Source organism: Castor canadensis, chromosome 12 (genome assembly GCF_047511655.1).
Source record: "Castor canadensis chromosome 12, mCasCan1.hap1v2, whole genome shotgun sequence".
NCBI classification, from domain to species: domain Eukaryota; kingdom Metazoa; phylum Chordata; class Mammalia; order Rodentia; family Castoridae; genus Castor; species Castor canadensis.
Genome location: NC_133397.1, coordinates 112,722,995 through 112,729,913, shown reverse-complemented (window position 1 = coordinate 112,729,913; position 6,919 = coordinate 112,722,995).

Genomic DNA, 6,919 nt, shown 5'->3' with positions numbered 1-6,919 from the left:
AGTTCTGCACCCTGCCTCTGACACTGGATGGGGCAACACAAGGGACAGTCACACCTGTAAAATCTGGTTCAGAAGCCTCAGAGGGCTCGATGACTCTAAGCCCCCTGAGTCCTATGGACTCTGTACCCACTCCGAGTCCACCAGTGCTCACTCCACATTCCCCATTCAATCAAGAGCACCTGAACAATCTCCATGAGGACCCCTCCTCTCCTCAGACTCCAGCTGCCCTGCAGATGCCCCTGAGGGAGGCCCAGAGCCCCATGCATTATGACCAGAGCCCCATTTATTATGCCCAGGAAGGCCAAATACAAGGAAGAGGACGGCTACTTGTCTATCAGCCCTTTACCACCACAGACCTCCTCAACTGGAAACATCACACCCCCTCCTTCACGGAAAAGCCTCAGGCTCTGATTGATCTGATGCAGTCTACCATCCAGACTCACAAACCCACCTGGACAGCTTCTCCTGACTCTATTCAGTACTGAAGAGTGGCGCCATATAACACAGGCAGCTCTAAAGTGGCTGGAAGATCATGCTCCTGAGGGTACCCTAAATGCCCAGGCATATGCTCAGGCCTATTTCCCTGAACAGGACCCCATTGGGACCCCAATAATAGCCGAGATTACAGCGACTTGAGCGATATCAGGAGGCATTATTGGGAGGCATGAGGAAGGAGGATAAAGGCCATGAACATGAGCCAAACCTCAGGGCCAGATGAGAGCCCCAGCCAGTTCTGTGAGCCTTTGTGTGAGGCCTTCCATATGTACACCCCCTTTGACCCGGAAGTCACTGAAAGCCAGAGGATGATAAATGCTGCTTTTGTTGGCCAGGCCCAGGGAGACATAAGGTGAAAATTGCAGAAGCTGGAGGGATTTGCTGGAATGAATGCTAGTCAGCTCCTGGAGGTGGCCACAAAGGTCTTTATCTATAGAGATCAGGAGGCTAAGTAGGAGACTGACAGGAAGATGAAAAGAAGAGTGGACCTCCTTGCAGCAGTCCTCGCTGGACAGTCAGGTGGGCCCAAGTGAGCAAATCCAGGCAGAAGCAAAAACAGTCCCTGAGGGCAACAACAAATGCCTCTAGAACACCCCTACCCTAGGGAGGAACTGGGGAGAAACCAATGTGCCTTCTGTCACCAGGAAGGGCATTGGAAAAATAAATGTCCCAAGCAGGCCAAAGACTCCCAAAAAGCCCCCAAGACTAGAGGCAAAGCCCAGGTCATTGAAGGAAAATATCAGCCCACCCACAAGGGACCCAACTCCTGGGAGGAAAACATTGTCAGTCTGGCAGGCCTAGAAGGCCTAGGAAGACTAGGACAGACTCGGCTTTATACTACTGGACCCCCAGGAGCCTATGGTCCAAATGAAGATGGGGGGGCCATCCCATTGATCTCATGGTGGACATGGGCACTGAGCATTCAGTGTGACCCAACCAGTGGGTCCTCTTTCCAATAAGCATACAACTATTATTGGGGCCACAGGGGACCAAGTCTGCTGCCCCTTCCTAATGGCTAGACAATGCAATCTAGGGAGTCATAATGTAAGGCATGAATTCCTTTATCTCCCTGATTGTCCAGTAGGCCTGTTAGGCAGAGACTTGCTATCCAAACTGAGGGCACAGATAACTTTTGATTCAGCTGACACAGCACCCTTAAAGTTGAGAGGACCTGAGGCAAAGACTTTAATTCTCACAGTTACACAAGAGGAGGAATGGCAGTTCTATGCCTCTGAAGAGAGGCCTCTTGAGATCCTAAAGCTCCCTTTCAAGATTCCAGGTATATGGGCTGAATATAACCCCCAGGTCTGGCCTGAAATGTGCCCCCAGAAGTGGTAAAATTGAAGTTGGGAGTCACCCCTGTCAGCCAGAAACAATACTTCATTTCTCAAAAGGCCCAGGTTGGAATTCAAAAAAACGTTAACAGACTCTTAAAACATTGGATCTTCCAACCTTGTCAGTCATCCTGGAATACCCCCTTATTACCAGTCCAGAAACTGGGGACTGAGGACTTCAGACCAGTTCAGGACCTCCGGGCAATAAATTCAGCAACTGTAACTTTGTAACCCATAGTCCCAAATCCATACATGCTTTTAGGCCTTGTTCCAGCTGATCTGCCCAGATCTTAAAGACACACCCTCCTTCTGCATCTGCCTGGTCCCACAGAGCCAGCCCATTTTTGCCTTCCAATGGGAAAACCCCAACACTGAGGAAAAGGGAAAGCTAACCTGGACTTGGTTGCCACAAGGTTTCAAAAATTCACCCACTGTATTTGGGACTGCCCTGGCATCCGACCTAAAAGCCTTCTCAGCTGACTGGCACAGCTGCACACTCCTCCAGTATGTAGATGACCTCCTGCTGGCTGGGCCAACTCGGGAGGACTGCATGGAAGGGACACACCTTCTCCTTTCTCTTTTATGGGAAGCAGGTTATAAAGTCTCTAGGAAAAAAGCCCAGATTTGCCAAGGCCCTGTCAAATTCCTTGGCTTCCACCTATCCCAGGGGCAATGCAAGCTTGGCCCTGAGAGGAAACAGGCTGTATGTCCATCTCAGACCCTATGACCCTCAGGTAAATCAGAGAATTTTGGGGAGCTGCAGGTTTCTGTCAAATCTAGATCCATAACTACTTCCTCCTGGCCAAACCACTCTATGAGGCCACAAAGGGGGGACAACAGGAGCCTTTGGTATGGGGAAGGGATCAAGAAAAAGCCTTTAAGGAAATAAAAAAGGAACTCGCAAACGCCCCTGCTCTGGGTCTGCCAGATGTGATGAGGCCCTTCTTCCTATATGTACATGAGATACTGGGGATGGCTGTAGGAGTCCTGACCCAGCTGCTGGGTTCCTGGCACCACCTGGTGGCCTATTTATCAAAACAACTTGATGTGGTTTCTCCAGGCTTGTCTGCAAGCATTGGCAGCTACTGTAGCTATAGTAACAGAAGCAGATAACCTCACCCTGGGGCAAGAACTCACTGCCCGAGTTCCCCACTCGGTCCTGACACTTAAGGAGTATAAGGGAAATTATTGGCTGACTAACTCTTGGCTAGTCAAATACCAGAGTATGCTATGTGAAAACCCATGCATCCGGCTGGAGGTTGTTAAGACTCCAAACCCGGCCACTCTATTACCAACTGACACCAGTCTCCCTGAGCATGACTACTTATAGGTTATATGGATGAGGTTTTCTCAAGCCAGCCAGATTTAACCAATCAGTCAATCAGCAATCTGGATGTTGAGTATTTCCAGACAGCAGCAGCTTTGTCAGGCTGGTAACTTTGGACTCAGTAATTGAGGCACTAGCACTACATGCTGGTAGTGACTTCTGCACAAAAGGCTGAACTTGTCACCCTTGCACGGGCACTCCAGTTCACTGCAGGAGTACAGGTGAACATATATACTGATTCTAAATATGCTTTCACAACCATTCATGTTCACGGAGCTTTATATAAAGAGAGGGAACCCATCAACTCGGGAGGAAAAAGTATCAAGTATGGGCAAGAAATCCTTAAACTGCTAGATGCTGTATTGGCCCCTAAACAAGTGGCAATTATGCACTGCCAAGGGCACCAAAAGGGAGATGCAACAATTGCTCAGGGAAACAGGAAAGCTGACAGGGAAGCCAAACAAGTGGCCTTCATGAGGATACCAGCCCCAGCTGTTCTGACAGTTGCCTTGTTCCCATGCCCCTTAGCTGAATGGGACCCATGGTACTCACCACAAGAATGGTCCCGGTTTAAGACTGAGGAGGGAAATTTTCTACCAAATGGATGGTGGAAATTTACTGATAACTTATTGGTATCCCTGAGCTGCTGACCCCTACATTTGTCAAAGAGTTCCATGAAGGAACTCATTCAGGGAAAACAGCCTTTGAGACCACCCTTGCCTAGCATTTTTATGTCCCCCAGCTTTCCAGCATAAATAAGACAGTATGTGAGAGATGTGCCTTATGTGCCAAAAACAGCCCCAGACAAGGGCCAAGAGCGCCCCTTCGTGCCCAATGTGTTGGTGGAGCTCCCCTTCAAGACTTGATCATGGACTTCAGTGAAATGCCAAGAATTCAAGGGTACATATATCTGTTGGTGTTTGTTTGTACCTGGAAGCTGCACATGGCCTACCACACCCAGAGTTCAGGAAAAATGGAGTGCATGAATAGATTCCTAGAAACCCATCTGCAGTGGGATCAATTACTGCACATAGCATTACTAAGGATTAGGTCTAGCCCCAGGAAATGGATGGGGCTCTCACCCTTTGCAGTCCTCTATGGATGCCCATTCCCCTTAGTCACAGGCATAAGGGGGGACCTTAAGGAAATAGGTGAACTTACCCTGAGTCAACAGATGCAGGCTCTTGGGTTAACTCTTTCAAAGATTAATGACTGGGTCTGGGAGAGACTTCCCATTAGACTAACACCCATATAGGCCAGGAGATGCCATCTGGTAAAGAAATGGAATGTCCAACCATTAAAACCCCATTGGAGGGGCCGTTTTGTTGTTGTTTTGTCTACTCCCACCGCAGCTGAAGTATCAGAGATTGTTCCTTGAATCCACCACAGTCGAGTCAAAGCAGCTTCTCTCAAATGGTAGTGAACCCTGATCCAGCTTCACCATGTAGGATCACTCTCCAGAACCCGAGCACTCTCCCTCCACAGGACTCCACTTCCCAGGAAACAATAGGGGACCAAGAACAGCAGGACAACAGCCCTGCACTAGTCACTCCCTGGAAGCTGACTAGTCTACACACAGTGAAAGCTTGAGGAGTCAACTCTCCAACAACCGACTGTTTTTACACCAGTTATCTCACTGTGATGCATTGTCACCCAGGGTTTGTATCTGTTGCTGTAATTCTCACCATAATCTTTGCCATAGGTTTGGCTGAAACCGCCACCACTGATTGGACTCATGGTGAAAGGTTTTTATTTGCTCTCTTCTATCTCTTTTGGGAAGGATGCATAATTACTGTTCATTGTTACAGATGTGGTTTCCCTCTGTGGTCCCAGAGCCTCCTCCTGTGACCTCTCTATGCATACTACTCGGAGAGGAAATGTTGTCACTAGGACTTTGCTATTCCATACTTACTATTCTTGTGCAGGCACTGTCCTCGGGTCATGCACTCACAACCATACCATCTATTCAGTGTGCTCACATGGTAATCAGCATATCTGCTTCAACCCCACTTACCACCCTCAGGAGCAATGGTTAGCGATCAGGAATGTCCAAAATCCTGGGAACCTCATTAGCTGCACCCAGGTGTTTAGTCCTGATAAACCAGCGTCAATGTTCTTTGATGTATGTACAGCCATAGACAAGGGTGGGTGTGGAGGTACAGGTTGTGAGTGGTGGGGTCTAACTTGGGAAAGAGCCTGTACATCTAATGATAAGTATATGTGCCGGGGAGACAACTCTTGTCCTGTGATGATGTGGGTTCTTATTATTGTCCTTATTGGAGTTGTGTTTCATGGGCCACATGGCAGAGGGCTGAACACACAGCCCTCCTTCATAAGGGGAAAGCTGCCCCTGGCTGCACCCACGGCACCTGTAACCTTGTAACTTTCACTGTAGTTAAGCCATTGGCTTGGACATGGGGACATATAACTGGCATAAGGATAGATGGAAAGGGCCTTGACCCTGGCAGTCTGATGCACCTCAAATTAGTAACTGTTACCCGTGAGAGTTCCTCCTTTTATGAGGAGATGAGGAATAAATTTTCAATCTCTGCCAAAACTAAAAACTTGCTCCTCTCACTAGCTGAGTCTGTAGCTCAGACACTGAATGTTACTTCATACTATGGGGGACCAACATAGGAAACCATGGACCTTGGGAAGCAAGGGAGCTAAACCCACAGGAGCCTTTTAATGAGACTGCTTTCCCAAAACACAGGAAAGGCATCTGGCTCCTAAAAACTTCCATCATCAGGAATTATTTTGTCACCCACCCAGAAGGCCAATTCTCCACCTCAGTGGGGGATTTAACTTGTTTAGGACAGAAGTTTTGCAGTGACACTGATCAAGAGACCCAAAGGTGTGGAGCTCCAAACTACACAGAGCCCCAGCCCCACCCACTGGCCAACTTTTCTAATCTCCAGAGAGCATGGAACAACCTTATAGCAAACACAGATTGGCAGGTGCCCAGGGGATTGTATTGGATCTGTGAAAAGCAAACTTACATGGTGCTACCTAGCGGCTGGTTTGGATCTTGTGTGGTAGGCTCAATCAGACCATCTTTCTTCCTGCTTCCCCTCAGACAAGGTGAAAAACTGGGAGTCCCCATACATGAAGAAAGATTAAGTGGACAAAAACGGGGTGCCTTACAAATTGGCAATTGGAGAGATAACGAATGGCTTCCTGAGTGAATCATCCAGTACTATGGTCCTGCCACCTGGGCAGAAGATGGGTCCTGGGGCTATCATACCCCTATATATATGCTCAACCGCATCATCAAGCTGCAGGCTGTTGTTGAAATTATAACAAATGAAACTGCAAGAGCCCTCAATTTGCTGGCAAAACAAAGCACTAAGATGCACAGTGCTATCTATCAGAACCGCTTGGCTTTAGACCGTTTGCTGGTTTCTGAGGGAGGGGTTTGTGGAAAATTAAACCTAAGCAACTGCTGCTTACAGATTGATGATGAAGGAAAGGTCATAGAAGAGATCACAGACAAGAGGAGAAAGCTTGCCCATGTCCCCGTCCAGACTTGGAGAGGATGGGATCCCAATGACCTGTTTGGAGGATGGTTTTCTGCCTTAGGTGGATTTAAAACTCTGATAGGGGCAATGGGCCTAATCCTAGGAACATGGTTAACACTGCCTGCCTGGCTCCCCTGGTGCTGCGGTCTATCAGGACTATTATGGAGGCCATTATAGAAAGAAAAACGGCCGCACGTGTAATGATGCTATGGAAATACAAACCCCTAGATCAAGGTGATACTCTT